The sequence below is a fragment of the Nycticebus coucang genome, chromosome 7 (assembly GCF_027406575.1).
Source record: "Nycticebus coucang isolate mNycCou1 chromosome 7, mNycCou1.pri, whole genome shotgun sequence".
Lineage (NCBI taxonomy): Eukaryota > Metazoa > Chordata > Mammalia > Primates > Lorisidae > Nycticebus > Nycticebus coucang.
The window spans coordinates 135,953,275-135,968,383 of NC_069786.1; positions in this window are offsets into that span (position 1 = coordinate 135,953,275).

The following is a 15,109-nucleotide window of genomic DNA, read 5'->3' on the forward strand; positions in this document are numbered from 1 at the left end:
GCCTCCCAAGCTCTGCCCTGACCCGACCAGCCGTGCACCCACATTCCATCCTCCAGATCCCACTGGGCACGGCTCACACAGCACGTGGTGCTCCAGGTCTGGTTTCTGTCACTCAGTGTGGCATCCTCAAGTTCATGCATGCTGAACCTGAATCAGCACACCCTTCCTCTCCGTGTCTGGGCATCCTTTAGACACATTCCCTCCATTCTCCATGCCAGACCTTCCATTCAAACTCAAATCCAAATTCATACCATGGCCCTCAGCCCTGCCTGGCAGCTGCTGTCTGCCCACGAGGCTGCTCCCACCCACGCTGCTGGGATGTGACAGCTGGTCCCTACCTCAAAGCCTTGGAGGGAGGACTCGTCCGTGCCTGGAGCATGGCCTTCCTCAGAGAGCCGTCCCTCTCCACGTCCTCCCCAACCCTCCTTCAGTTCCAACGCCCCAGGGCACAGTGAGGGGCTTCTAGCCCTGTGGCAAGCCCACGCTCCTGGCCCCCCTGAGTGAACTGGCGCCCTCACTCCCCAGAGCCCGCCCGCCCCACTGCTGCTGCAGGGAGTGAGGCCACAGCCCACCCAAAGGCCACTCTTCACACTATGGGCATGAACCTTAACTGAGGCAGAGAACACTGTTGCAACGTGGGCATGGACCCGTGTCCTTCGATGGGACAGTGACAGCTTGTGGCAGACTCCACTTCATGCACCATGCAGGACGGCAGGGCAGCAGGTCTGGCATCCAGGACTGGGACAGCCACTCATCACTTCTCCATTTGTCTCCATCACTCGGTTCCAAGGCACGTCCTCCCACAGGGTCTTGGATTATGTCCCCATGCGGCTCACTCCTGCTGGCAGACCCAGCCTGCTTTTTAGAAATGCCTGAGATGTAAGCATTCCACACTGTATATCCAATCACATTGTGCCCCACAATGCATAATGTATGCACTTATGATTTAATAAAGGGAAAAAATAAAAAGGAAAAGATCAGCAAAAATTAAAAATAAATAAATAAATAAATAAAATAGTGAGAAGTTCCTTCTCCTGGAACCCGGGGACATTGTTACCACCTGCTCATTCTGGGCTGGGATTCAAGCAGCTCCTGAATGTCCTGTCCAGGAGCAGTGGGGGACATAGGGAGGGAGTGGACATGGCCCGAGGACAGCTGCAGCTGTGGGTAGCAGAAAGAGGTCCTGTACGCAGGCCGAGACAGTCCAGGGCCTGGATCCAAGAGTGCTGAGGGACGCAGGGAGGGAGTGGACACGGCCCGAGGACAGCTGCAGTTGTGGGTAGCAGAGAGCTCCCGTACACAGGCCGAGACTGTCCAGGGCATGGACCCGCCTCACCTGCTGGTTGCCCTCAGGGCTGCAGGACACCTGGCCATGGATATGTGGCCGTGTCCATAAGAAGAGAACAGGCTTTTCCTCTGGGGTCTCCTGAAAAGTCCTTGGGGCAGAGAGCGATCACCCTGGATGACCCACAGTGTGGACAGCGCCATTTGTACCTGCCACGCCCAGAAGAGATGGGGCAGCTGCACGTATCCCTACTGTCCACATGGGCCCTGGACAATAATGACGTATCACTGATGAGGACAACAGCACCTCAGGTGGGGAGCATCGGTGGTAGAGGGCTATGTGGGGAATGTCTCCCACACAATTCTACTATGGTCCTAAAACTGCTCTGAGAAATAGTCTTAAACCTACAAACAACAACGATGTGATCTTTCCCAAAGCCCCAGCGCCCTCCCCTCGTGTCTGCGTGGCCAGGCCCTGGTCACATGCCCCCTTGATCACTCACAAGTGCAGGGAAGAGGGTCCCTGTGGCCAGCTTGCATCCACAACGGGGCCATGTACCCAGGCCTGGGCGTTTCTGCAGGTCGTGCCCTGAGGAGGGCACTGCTCCTTTGTCTTCCCAGGGGAAACTGAGTCTCTGAGGCCACAGCCATAAGTGGGCAGAGACCTGGGGCTGTCTAACCCCCAAGGCTGTGACAACTCTCATACCTCAGACATCAGGGCCTTGGGTAGCTCCTCGGGGATGGATGGAATTAAACCCAAGGTCTCTGGAGAAGGGGCTTGGAATGTCCCCCGTGCTCACCTGAAACGTCCCCACATGCTCATCCCAAATGTCCCCTTAAGCTCACCCTTTCCTGCTTCTCTCACCACAGCTCCTGGCCAGGCCACCACCTGTTCCAGCCTCTTCCTGGGACCCCTCCTGGCCTCGCAGCCTCCCCTGCCCACCCACCAGATGTCGCAGGTCTTGACTGGCACAATGACGGGGTCCTGGCGCTGCCCCAGCCTGGCCCAGCCCAGTGCTTCTCCCTTTGCTGGACAAGCCACTCGTGGGGGTTCTGGAAGCTGCAGAAGCAGCAGTTGGGAAGTGAGGTGTCCAGTGCGGTGGTGGCAGCCACAGGTGGGCTGAGCTCCAGTGGTGGAGTGCCCAGCCAGGGGTGGGGGTCTCTAATGCGAGTAGGTGAGCCCCATCCACACTCCAGAGCCCACCCTGCTCCCCAAAGCCTTGGAGGTCACATTGGCTCTGGAGAGAAATGGTCCCCAGAGCTCAGCACATCCACCATTGTCAGCAGTAGGTGTGGGGGGAGGCCCCCGGCCCTGTGGCCTGACCCAGCCACAGCTGCGGCCGCGGCTTCTGGAGGCCTGCACATGTTCTGTGGGTGGTTCCATGAGACAGAATTCCGTGGTTTGGTGCCTGTCCCTCCTCTTCCTCTGTGTTCCCTGCAGACATCTGTTGTGCCCTGGGACTCTGACCCCACAGGAGGGTTTACTTGGGAAAGTGATGACATCACCTGCTATCAGGCAAATGCCAAGCACCGGGTGGTGACCCTGTAAACACCAGTTTCACAAAACAGTTATCCTGCCAGTGCCGCAGCTACAGAAACACAAGCCTCCAGGGCAGTGATTGTACAAGGCCAGCTGCTCCTGTGGAGACTACACCCAGCTCTGCCTCACTACAGAGCTCTGCCTCTGTCCAAAGCGGCCAGGTCTGCCAGGTGAGGTGACACCGGGGTGACAGAGGCACACCTGAGCCCACAGGGTGCTGCAGCCCCCTTGGTGGGGACAAGGGCGGGGAGAGTCCTACGAGTGCTTTGCCACACGCTGGTGCTTCAGATCCATTTTCTCACTAATGGATCTTTGGCCCCTGGGGTGTGCTTGGAACCAGCTAGAAAACCGGATGAGGGAGCTGCACCAGCAGTTCAAGTTTAGAGCAAGGCTGATTCCCACTCCTCCCGAGCCACTTGCAAATCTTGCTGGCATGTCTTAACACAGTGAACCATGCAGCATGGACACCAAGGGCTACAGCCCACAAGGGACCTGCAGAGGGTCCTCCCACCAGGCCGCTGCCCTGCAAGGGCTCAGGGAGGGGCTGTCAGAGAGGCCCCATGGAGAGAAGCCGCAGGCCGGGTTGTGCAGAGCTGGGGCTCCTGGGCTTACCTCTGTGTGGGGGTCGTGGGGGGTTTCCAGAGAGGGTCCATGCAACCTGGACCAGACAGGAATTGGGTGTGCTGTTCCTCCCCATGCCCCTCCCACCCCCACCTCCCCTCATCTTCCCAGGACAGCACACAGTAACTTCCTGTGAGGTCAGACGGCAGGACCCAGGTGGTCACCAGTGGGGCTGAGGGCCACAAATTGGCCCCAGAGAGGGAGACGTGGACGCAGTGCCCAGGGGAGAGGGCCGAGGAAGGGGTGTGCCCAGCCCTTTAACAGTGCCCAGCCACTGTTAAAGTAGCTGCTGACCAGTTGTGCTGGGCCAGGTGCTGAGAATACAAACCTGTCCACCAGGCAGCACAGTGGCCAGGACCATGGGGTGGATGCCGGCCGGAGAGGCTCCGCCACTGAAAACACAAATAATCCAAGTCTGTGGGCTCAAGGCCAGTGACTGGGCACTACACCATCTCCAGCGAGCTTCAGTTCAAGGCCAGTGACAGTGGGCGCTACACCGTCTCCAGTGGGCTTCAGTCCAAGGCCAGTGACAGTGGGCACTACACCGTCTCCAGCAGGCTTCAGTCCAAGGCCAGTCACTGGGTGCTACATTGTCTCCAGCGGGCTTCAGTCCAAGGCCAGTCACTGAGTGCTACACCATCTCCAGTGGGCTTCAGTCCAAGGTCAGGGACTTGGCGCTCCAGTGGGCTTCAGTCCTCTCTGAGGCCCTCTACTGTCCTTATACAAGTTGTGTGTTCAGGGCTCTCGAAGTTGGTTGCATGACCCCCCTGGAGACAGAGCCCATGGAGGCCTCTGTGATCATTGCACAGGGAATGGATCATATGAAGATGAACAAAGAAAGCAGGAGGCCAAGTTGGAGGGTCTCCACTTCCAGTGCAGTGTCCCCGATATCACCGGGCTCCCCTCACATCTCCTGGGGACCCCAGCCCTTTTTCCTGTGTGGGGCTCCCCGCCCAGTGTGGGCTTTGTCACTGTTTAAGTTACACACACACAATGGGCAGCCGTCTCCCCTGGGATGTGATGAGGGGAGAGCTCATTTGTAACTTAGTGTCACGATTTTAAAACCAAAGCAAACCAGTTGCTGATTCAGTGGATTCTTCCAGAAAGTGCTGGTGAGAACGAAAGTTTGGGAGTCAGAGTGAGCCCAAGCATTAGTCTGAGAAGCAACCAGGGCAAGTCAGATAGGGCTCAACCCCTGTGAGTGGGAGGTAGGAGCCATGAAGTCAACTTCAGTGTCAACCCTACCAGGCTGAAGTTGCCCAGATGTGTGGCCCAGCGTGACTCTAGGGTGTGTCTGTGTGGGATGAGGTTGGCATGTGAGCAGGTGGACAGCCCTCCCCACATGGGCAGGCATCACCCCGTCTGTCCAGGGCCTGAATGGAAGATGGAGGAGGGAGGATTCACTTTCTCTGCCTGGCTGGTTAGTTAGGACACTGGTCTTCTGCACTCAGGCTGCAACTTATGCCTTTGGCTCTCTGGGTTTCCAGACAGCAGATCATGGGACTTCTAAGCCTCTAGAAGCCTCACAATAAATGCTGTTTAAGCATGTCTCTCTCCCACACATCTCCTATTGGTCCTGTTCCTCTGATACGGGACCACAGAGAGCTTCCATGACCTGGCTGGGGGCAGGCAAGTCCTCACCCCTCGAAGCCTGTTTTCTTATCTGCCTCATGGGAGAACATCACGCTGTCCCATCTGCCTGGCTTATTGTTAGAAGCTAGGAAGGTGGCACGTCTCAGAGCAGGATGGTGAAGGGCCACGACTTGGAGCTCCACAGTCCTCAGAGCTCCTCTGCCTTGACCCCACTGCTGTAGTCATCCCTCAGAAGCCAGGGAAGACTCTGCATACCTTACCAGTTGAACATCTGCCCACACAGCTGGAGGTCTGTGCACCACTCACAGCTCCCTCAGGGGTCCTGCAGTCTGTGAGGGAGGAGGCGGCTTGCTGCAGGCACACTGCTGTCCCAGCCAGGGCGGTCTCAGGGCTCCTGGCGTGCCGCCTCCTCTTCCAGACCTCTGCCCACCGACACCCTGCCCCTCCAGGGCACAACTTCTGGAACTTGAAGTTTCCTCTCCTGCTCCACAAAGCTTGTTTTTAGGAACGTGAAGTGAGACTAAACACAGACCTTCCCACCGGGTTGCAGCTGGGGTGCTTGGTTCAGAGCCTGCAGCCCTACCGCCTGTGTCAGCACCACCATCGTGCCATTCAGGGGGCAGCACCGACACCTGTCTCCATTTTCTGTTTCACTATGCAGGCGACTCCCTGTGCCACCTGCTTTGTCCTGCTGTGTCACAGAAACATCACAGCTCTTTGTTGTTAAAATAGGTACGTGTTCTGAGGCCAAGATGGCATAGAAGCAGCCCACACCTGCCACACTCAGGGGCAGGATGGAAGGTGCAGATGGATGCCCAGTATGGACAGGTCTTCTTGGAGAGAGCACGGTGAATCTCCAGAGAAGTGACAAGAGACGTTTGAAGTGAGGAGAGGGAGACAGGGTGATCCCCTCGACAAGATCAGAAGGAGGTGTCCATACATAAAGGACAGGAGGACAGCGCCCTGGGGCTGACCCGAGCTGTGAGCCCCACCACCAATACTGCAGGCCTCTGGACTGATCAGGGAGCTGCCTGGAGACTGCAGTGACATTGCACAGAGAGCGGGCACAGCCCACAGCAGGGACCCACTGGCATCTGTTCCCAGGTCACTAAATCGACAGCATTCTGAGTTCTTGGGTCCAGAGTGCCTGGAGCTAAACAGGGATTGAGCTCCTTGTATCAACTGCCTCCACATCACCCCTGCCAGGCCAGGGAGGGAGCAGGGGGAGGTGGTGTTCTCACTACCCTGTGCTGGGAACAGAGAGTAATCTCCCCAACAGGGGTTCAGACAGAACAGGCGCTGACACCCTGAGTCCCACCCGAGCTTCTAATAGATTTGGGGACTAGGCCACCACTCCGCATCCAGATCCCCAGCACTGGCTTAGTCTGTGACAACCACAGGGGAATAGGAGAGCAAAAACCGCTGCATCCCAGGCTCTCTGTGCACCTACCCTCCTTCTGCCAGGTCTTCGGGGGTAAGACACAAATGCCAAATACACACGCACCTAACACAAGAGTTCCTAGATTCATAAAACAAATATTAGATCTAAACAAAGAAATAAACAGCATCGTAACTTGTGGGGACTTCAACATCTCACCAACACAACTGGACAGATCATCAAAGCAGAAAATCATCAAAAAATAAACCGCGGGACATAAATGGAACTCTAGAACAAATGGACCTACCAGACATTTACAGAACATTCTACCCCAGAATTACATTCTTCTCAGCAGCACATGGGACATTTTCCAAGATTAATCGCATCATAGGCCCAAAACAAGTCTCAGCAAACTCAGAAAAATCAAACTCACACCATGCATTTTCTCACACCGCAATAGAATGAAAGCAGAAATCAATTCCAAGAGAAACTCTCAAATCTACAAAAACTCATGAAAATTAAACAACCTACTGCTTAATGATCGTGGAGTAAACGATGAAATTAAGATAGCAATCACATTAATGTACACAGCTATGATTTAATTTTAAAAAGATAGAAATCAAAAGTTTCTTTGAATTGAACAACAAAGGAAACATAAGCTTTTAAAATCTCTGGGGTACATTAAAAATCAGATCTAAGGGGGGGTTCATGCCTTAAATGTTTACATCAAAAAGGCGGAGACCACAAATTCACAACCTAATGTTACACTTCAAGGAACCAGAAAAAGAACAAATCAAACTCAAAGCCAGCTGAAGAAATAAAGCTCAGGGCAGAACTGAATGCAATGGAAACAAAAAAAGGATCGACAAAATCCTTTTGTTTGAAAAGATAAATAAATTCAATAAACTGTGAGCTAATTAACCAGAAAGAGAAGAGAATGGACTCAAATGAGTTCAATCAGAAATGAGAAAGGATATATTACAACTGATATCACAAATATACAAAATGCCATCCACAAATGCAACGAAAACCTCTACACAAACTAGAAAACCTAGAGGCAACGATAAATTCCTAGAAACACACAACCTCCCAAGCCTGAATTTGGAAAAAATAGAAATCCTGAACAGCTCTATAAGTGCATAGCAAGATTGAAGCAGTAATTAAAAAAAATCTCTTGGGGAAAAAAAAAAAAAAAGCCCCAGACAAAATGGATTCACAGATACCTTCTACCTGACCGACAAAGAGCTGGTAGCTATCCTTCAAAAATTATTCGATAACATTGAGAAGAAAGGAATCCTCCCTAACTCATTGTACACAGTCAGTATCAGCTTGATACCAAAACCAGGAAAGGACACAGCTAAAAAGAAAAACCACAGAGCAATGCCCCTTATGACCACAACAATCCTCAACAAAATACAAGCAAACAAAGTTCAACAGCACCTCAAAAAGATAAGTCGCCATGATCAAATGGCTTTTGTCCCAGGGATGCAGGGATAGTCAACATGTGCAAATCAATAAATGTGATTCAACATGTAAATAGAGGCAAAAACAAAGACCATATGACCTTCTTGATATATGCAGAAAAAGCATTCAATAAAAGCCAGCAGGCTTTCATGGTAAAAATGCTAAACCAATTAGGCCTAGAAGGAACATACCTCAAAATTATGAAAGCTGTAGATGAAAAAACCCATAGCCAACATCATGCTGAATAAGGAAAAGTTGGAAGCATTCTCCTTCAGAAGTGGAACAAGAATGCCTCTGTCACCACATCTATTCCACATCACACTGAGCGTCCTGGCCAGAGAGAGAGAGAGAGAGCGCCCACATCAGGCAGAAAGGGGTAAACTACCCCAGTTTGCCGCTATGGGATCCTGCATCTAGAGAGCCCTGAAGACTTCTACTTAAGGACTCCTAAAATTGACAAGTTTGGCAAAGTCCCATGTTACAAACCCACTGTACACCAGTCAGTAGTATTTTTACACAGTAATGACAATGCAGGTGAGAGTCAAAACAAGTACTCGGTACCATTTAGAATAGCTGCCCAGGATATGAAATATCTAGGAACAAGCTCAATTAGGAGGTGAGAGGTCCCTCCCAGGAGAGCTGCGAAACGCGAATGCAAGAAATTGTAGATGACGCAAACAAATGGGTAAATGGTCCATGCTCTGGATGGGAAATAACAACATGGTTAGCCCAAAGTGATTTACGCAATTAACATAATTCCCATGAAAATACCAACGTCATATTTTGCAGCTCAGGAAAAAAGATGTAACCCCAAGCTTCATTTGGAAACTGAGAAAGAGCCCAAATGGCCAAAGCAGCCTTATGCAAAAAGAACAAATCTGGAGGCATCATATCACCTGACTTCAAACTACCCTATGAAGCAAACAGTGACCAGAACAGCCTGGCGCTGGTATAAAAGTGAAGACAGAGACCAGCAGAACAGAGCAGAGAACTCTGAAATAAAACAGTATAGAGCTACAACCGACTGATCTTTGACAAAGCCAACAAAAACACAAACTGGGGAAAGAAAGGCCTATTCAATAAATGGTGCTGGGGAGATTAGAAAGCCACGTGCAGAGGAATTAACCCAGATCCCTCTCTCTCACCATATACAAAACTTAATTCAAGATGGATTGATGCAGTGATTTTCAACCAGTGTGCTGCAGGAGTAGGGGGGTCCATGAGAGAGAAGTGTGGCCCCCAGGAGTGGAAATGAGGACGCTGGTGTTTGGTAAGCAAGGGGTCAGGTGGCCAGGGGAACACAGCCCTCAAAAGCCCCTTACGAGACCTTCATGTGGGGGTGCTCGGACCACCTGCTGCCTCCAGGTGACCCTGCAGGCCACCTCTGGCTTTTATTTAACTTCCATTATGGACAAAGCAGCCTATCACTTCCTTGGGAGGCCCCTCCCTCTGGTGGGCAGCCCCCACACCCAAGTGTGCCCTAGGGAGACCAAGTGTCACCACACATGGGATAGCCTCAAGTCAGTCACCTCCCCTGATACCTCAGGAGGCAGGGCCTGGCTTGGGTTGGAGCTCCACTTGGGTCAAGAGCCCAGGAGAAGAGGCAGCTGGCCACGGAGGACGCACAGATCTATTGAATCTAGGCGGCAGGGATGAACTGCCATGGCTGTGGGGACGGTGGGCCCACTGCAGAGACCAACCCTGCTGCTCAGCCTCTTCTTCATGACGGAGGCCCAGCCCCTTCTACCCAGGGGAAGAGACCCTCCTCTCTAGCATCTGGGAGGCGAGGAGTGGGTCTAAGAACCATGGCCTGTGGCCTCTGGGGCCTTCCCATGTGGGACGTCTGTGCGAGGCAGAAGGGTGCCCAAAGATGCCACATCTTGATCCCCAGAATCTGCAACACGGGACCCCACATGCAGAGGGACTGTAGGCTTGATTGAGATGGGAGCTTGTCCTAGGCTATGTAAGAGCCCAATGGCCACGGGGTTCTTAGAAGGAGGAGTCAGGAAGGTCAGGGTTGGAGAAGCGACGCAGATGCTGAGTGTGAGGTGAGGGCACCTGTGGCCGAGGAGTGTGATGCCTTGGCAGCAGGAAAAGCCAGGCAGCAGCTTCCCCCAGAGCCTCCAGGGGCCCAGCCCTGCCACCACCTTGCTGGAGCCTCCTGATGTCCAGAACCGCAAGAGAGCAAGTGTGTGTCTTCAGCCATCCAGCTGGCGGCCACAGGCTCCAGTAGCCACAGTGCTCATCCAGACGTCCTGGTGGGGAAAGCCAGAGACGGGCTTTCCACCCACATCAGGGGCCGCTCAGTCTGCACCCAGCACCCTGGCCTAGTTTCTCAGCAGAACTGCACCCCCGTCTGGGCAGCTGGAGATCCATGGGTGACTAACTTGGATCCTTCTGTGTCCGCACTGTCTGTAGTCCCAGGGTCCTTCTGTGTCAGCACCGTCTGCGGTACCAGGGTCCTTCCGTGTCAGCACTGTCTGCGGTACCAGGGTCCTTCCGTGTCAGCACTGTCTGCGTTACCAGGGTCCTTCCGTGTCAGCACTCGGAAGACTGACTTATCGTCAAATTGACGAGCTATATTAATCTGCAGATTGAGTTCTTGCACTTTATTTAAAGCATGTGTTTAATACAGAGAGATACACGGGAGGGACACTAATACACAACCAGGGTTAATAAAGAAGAGTTTTGAAACCACAGGCACTGCAGAAATGGAAGTAACACAATCCTACAGACAGCACAGACACAGAGGTACCCTGGTACTGCAGACACTGCTGAAACAGAAGTACCCTGGTACATTAGACATTGCTGACACAGAAGGACCCTGGTACCACAGACAGTGCTGACACAGAAGGACCCTGGGACCACAAGCAGTGCAGACACATAAGTACTCTGGGACGACAGAGAGTGCTGACACAGAAGGACCCTGGGACTACACACAGTGCTGACACAGAAGGACCCTGCTACTATAGACAGTGCTGACACAGAAGGACCCTGCTACGACAGAGAGTACTGACACAGAAGGACCCTGGTACCGCAGACAGTGCTGACACAGAAGGACCCTGGGACTACACACAGTGCTGACACAGAAGGACCCTGGTACCGCAGACAGTGCTGACACAGAAGGACCCTGGGACTACACACAGTGCTGACACAGAAGGATCCTGCTACTATAGACAGTGCTGACACAGAAGGACCCTGCTACGACAGAGAGTACTGACACAGAAGGACCCTGGTACCGCAGACAATGCTGACACGGAAGGACCCTGGTACCGCAGACGGTGCTGACACAGAAGGACCCTGGTACCACAGACGGTGCTGACACAGAAGGACCCTGGTACCGCAGACGGTGCTGACACGGAAGGACCCTGGTACCAAAGACAGTGCTGACACGGAAGGACCCTGGTAACGCAGACAGTGCTGACACGGAAGGACCCTGGTACCGCAGACAGTGCTGACACGGAAGGACCCTGGTACCGCAGACGGTGCTGACAGAGAAGGACCCTGGTACCGCAGACAGTGCTGACACAGAAGGACCCCGGTACGACAGACAGTGCTGACAGAGAAGGACCCCGGTACCACACACACTGCTGACACAGAAGGACCCTGGTACCGCAGACAGTGCGGACACAGAAGGACCCTGGTACCGCAGACAGTGCTGACACAGAAGGACCCCGGTACTACTGACAGTGCTGACAGAGAAGGACCCCGGTACCACACACACTGCTGACACAGAAGGACCCTGGTACCGCAGACAGTGCTGACACAGAAGGACCCTGGTACCGCAGACAGTGCTGACACAGAAGGACCCCGGTACTACAGACAGTGCTGACAGAGAAGGACCCTGGTACTATAGACAGAGCTGAAACAGAAGGACCCTGGTACTATAGACAGAGCTAAAACAGAAGGACCCTGGTACTATAGACAGAGCTGACACAGAAGGACCCTGTTACTATAGACAGTGCTGACACAGAAGGACCCTGGAACCACAGACAGTGCTGACAGAGAAGGACCCTGGTACCACAGAGAGTGCAGACACAGAAGGACCCTGGTACTACAGACAGTGCTGACACAGAAGGACCCTGGTACCACAGGCGGTGCTGACACGGAAGGACACTGGTACCACAGATGGTGCTGACACAGAAGCACCCTGGTACCACAGACAGTGCTGACACAGAAGGACCCCGGTACTGCAGACAGTGCTGACACTGAAGGACCCCGGTACCGCACACACTGCTGACAGAGAAGGACTCTGGTACCACAGACAGTGCTGACACAGAAGGACCCTGGTACCACAGGCAATGCTGACACTGAAGGACCTGGTACCTCCGACAGTGCTGACACAGAAGGACCCTGGTCCTGCAGACGGTGCTGACACAGAAGAACCCTGGTACCGCAGACAGTGCTGACACAGAAGGACCCTGGTACTGCAGAGAGTGCTGACACAGAAGGACCCTGGTACCAAGATGGTGCTGACACAGAAGGACCCTGGGACTGCTTACAGTGCTGACACAGAAGGACCCTGGTCCTGCAGACGGTGCTGACACAGAAGGACCCTGGTACCGCAGACGGTGCTGACACAGAGAGACACTGGTACCACAGACAGTGCTGACACAGAAGGACCCTGGTACCTCAGACAGTGCTGACACAGAAGGACCCTGGTACTACAGAGGGTGCTGACACCGAAGGACCCTGAGACGGTGCTGACACAGAAGGACCCTGGTACCGCGGATGGTGCTCACAAAGAAGGACCCTGCTACTGCAGACAGTGCTGACACTGAAGGACCCTGGTACTACAGACAGTGCTGACACAGAAGGACCCTGGTACCTCAGACAGTGCTGACACAGAAGGAACCTGGTACTACAGACGGTGCTGACACTGAAGGACCCTGAGACGGTGCTGACACAGAAGGACCCTGGTACTGCAGACAGTGCTGACACTGAAGGACCCTGGTACTACAGACAGTGCTGACACAGCGGGACCCTGGTACCACAGACAGTGCTGACACCGAAGGACCCTGGTACCACAGGCGGTGCTGACACAGAAGGACCCTGGTACCACAGACGGTGCTGACACAGAAGGACCCTGGTACCGCAGACGGTGCTGACACAGAAGGACCCTGGTACCGCAGACGGTGCTGACACAGAAGGACCCTGGTACCGCAGATGGTGCTGACACAGAAGGACCCTGGTACCGCAGACGGTGCTGACTCAGAAGGACCCTGGTATCACAGACGGTGCTGACACAGAAGGACCCTGGTACCACAGACAGTGCTGACACAGAAGTACCCTGGGACCACAGACGGTGCTGACACAGAAGGACCCTGGTACCGCAGACAGTGCTGACACTGAAGGACCCTGGTACTACAGAGGGTGTTGACACTGAAGGACCCTGAGACGGTGCTGACACAGAAGGACCCTGGTACCGCAGATGGTGCTGACACAGAAGGACCCTGCTACTGCAGACAGTGCTGACACTGAAGGACCCTGGTACTACAGACAGTGCTGACACAGAAGGACCCTGGTACCACCGACAGAGCTGACACAGAAGGAACCTGGTACTCTAGATGGTGCTGACACTGAAGGACCCTGAGACGGTGCTGACACAGAAGGACCCTGGTACCGCAGACAGTGCTGACACTGAAGGACCCTGGTACTACAGACAGTGCTGACACAGCGGGACCCTGGTACCACAGACAGTGCTGACACCGAAGGACCCTGGTACCACAGGTGGTGCTGACACAGAAGGACCCTGGTACTACAGACGGTGCTGACACAGAAGGACCCTGGTACCACAGACGGTGCTGACACAGAAGGACCCTGGTACCGCAGACAGTGCTGACACTGAAGGACCCTGGTACTACAGACAGTGCTGACACAGCGGGACCCTCGTACCGTAGACAGTGCTGATACCGAAGGACCCTGGTACCACAGGCGGTGCTGACACAGAAGGACCCTGGGACTACAGACGGTGCTGACACAGAAGGACCCTGGTACCGCAGACAGTGCTGACACTGAAGGACCCTGGTACTACAGAGGGTGTTGACACTGAAGGACCCTGAGACAGTGCTGACACAGAAGGCCCCTGGTACCGCAGATGGTGCTGACACAGAAGGACCCTGCTACTGCAGACAGTGCTGACACTGAAGGACCCTGGTACTACAGACAGTGCTGACACAGAAGGACCCTGGTACCACAGACGGTGCTGACACAGAAGGACCCTGGTACCACAGACAGTGCTGACACTGAAGGACCCTGGTACCGCAGGCGGTGCTGACACAGAAGGACCCTGGTACCGCAGACGGTGCTGACACAGAAGGACCCTGGTACCACAGACGGTGCTGACTCAGAAGGACCCTGGTATCACAGACAGTGCTGACACAGAAGGAGCCTGGTACCACAGACGGTGCTGACACAGAAGGACCCTAGTACCACAGACGGTGCTGACACAGAAGTACCCTGGTACCACAGACGGTGCTGACACAGAAGGACCCTGGTACCACAGACGGTGCTGACTCAGAAGGACCCTGGTATCACAGACGGTGCTGACACAGAAGGACCCTGGTACCACAGACGGTGCTGACACAGAAGGACCCTGGGACCACAGACAGTGCTGTAATGGAAAGACCTTGGTACTGCAGACAGTCTGACGTAGCCGTACTCTAGTAGGGCAGATATTGCTGATTCACCCCCTAGAGCTCTCCTGAGCCCGGAGTATCTCAGGAACTTCAAATGCTGGTGCTGTGGCAATATTTGACTTCCATTCTGCTAAGGGGAAGGGACCAGGTAGTCATGAGGAGACCTTCAAAATAGTCTTGTGTGGTCTGATTAACATCAGAATGTGTTTCAACTCTCAGGACTGCAGAGTGTCCTGAACAGGACCAGAAATACTAATATTCAGGGTGTTCTGAGCTGAGAGCTTTTTCTCTTCATGTCCCTGCCCCTCAGGGCACATTCTGGAGCTATGGAAAGTATCTGGGCAGCAACTTCTGGACTAGAGCACCGCTTTTATTCCTGAGTGGTTTTCTGGGAATCCGGGACAGGGAGGGAGGTGCAGGAGGGAAGGCTGAGATCCACACCTTTCTAGACATCCTTCCAGAAGTGAGACCGTGTCTGGGCTACTGTGGTGCTGACTTGACCATGAGGCCTGCTGGGGCTTCAGAACAGACCACTGCAGCAGGGGAGGTTGGGCGGGTGAGGGGAACTGAGTCATTGTAACTGTGGTCCTA